Here is a 1,751-nt window from a genome sequence, read left to right on the forward strand (position 1 = left end):
GACCAGTCAGTCTGGAATGTCAAGTAAAGGTGCACATTCGTTTAATATTTCACCTCAGTCATCACAAGACCTGAAGCCTTCAGACCATTTACTGCAAACAGCTTGAGGTCAAGGACTGTTTGTAAAGATCCCATACCACAGATGATAGATCGATAAGCTTGTGAGCTCTGGGGTTTTTCATAACAGAAACAGTTAAGAGGGACTTGACTTGAGGATGTTTTGGTCATTGTTGCATTGAGGAACACAGTGACGTACATCAGTATAAATAAAGCCAACTTTGTGTGTGTGACTTGTGTGGCGACGTTTGCTACAGCCATGGGAGATTCATAACAATAATACAGATAATAACCGATATGGGAGATTAAAGTTGATACAGGGGAGGAAAAATATATATATTTAGCGGCAACTCTTGCCTACTACCTAGTGCCATGGGAGAGCTATAGGGGAAAGGTCACAGTAAGGGATGTTTTTGGACTTGATCCCCAATGAAAGCATGACCTCAGGTTACATCATCTCAGCAGACCTGGCTTGTCATAAAGGTGTTATAAAAAAAGAGAGGGAAAATTCAGAGGGTAAATATACTGAACAAAAATATAAACGCAACATGTATAGTGTTGGTTACATTTTTCATGAGCTGAAATAGAAGATCCCACAAATTTTCCATTCTCACAAAAATCTTATTTCTCTCAAATTTTGGCAACACATTTGTTTACATTCCCTGTTAATGAGCATTTCTCCTTTTCCAAGATAACCTATCCACCTGACAGGTGTGGCATATTAAGAAGCTGATTAAACAGCATTATCATTACACACAACCTTGTGTTGGGGACAATAAAAGGCTACTCTAAAATGTGCAGTTTTGTCACACAATACAATGCCACAGATGTCTCAAGTTTTTAGGGAGAGTGCAATTGGCATGCTGATTACAGGAATATCTACCAGAGCTGTTGCCAGAGAATGGAATGATCCTTCTCTACCATAAGCCGCCTCCAATGTCGGTTTAGAGAATTTGCCAGTATGTCCAACCGGCCTCACAACCACAGACCAGGTGTGCACACATCAACCCAGGATCTCCACATCCGGCTTCGTCACCTGCGGGATCATCTGAGACCAATCACCCGGACAGCTGATTAAACTGAGGAGTATTTCTGTCTGTAATAAAGCCCTTTTGTGGGGAAAAACTCATTCTGATTGGCTGGGCCTGGCTCCCAGGTGGGTGCGCCCCTGCCCAGTCATGTGAAATCCATAGGTTGGGGCCTAATTCATTAATTTAAATTGACTGATTTCCTTATATGAACTGTAACTCAGTAAAACCGTTGAAATTGTTGCATGTTTATATTTTTATTTAGTATATTATGTTCGTATGTAGTGTTGGGAATTACCAGCGACCTCTCAATACAATATTAACACGATAATTAAGTGCTGATACGATATGTATTGCGATTTTCACGATTCTATATGTCTTGGGATTCAATACTGTAATTTTATTGCGATTCGATGTTCCAAACATATTGCTCACCATGTTTCTGCTGCAGAGAGACAAGAGAGCCATGACAAAACGAGTTTTAATCAGTCATGAAAATAAGTGCTGAAAACATCTTGGCTCCATATTTAAAAAGAAGATGGACAACAAGCTATGATGGAAAAACACTGGAGTTTTGGTGCAGGTATAGCAGACTAACGCAAAAATAATATTGTGATGGTCAAAATGATTCAATATATAGTCAAAAATAATACCCTGATATGTAACT

This window comes from Salvelinus sp. IW2-2015, linkage group LG34 (genome assembly GCF_002910315.2).
Source record: "Salvelinus sp. IW2-2015 linkage group LG34, ASM291031v2, whole genome shotgun sequence".
Taxonomy (NCBI): domain Eukaryota; kingdom Metazoa; phylum Chordata; class Actinopteri; order Salmoniformes; family Salmonidae; genus Salvelinus; species Salvelinus sp. IW2-2015.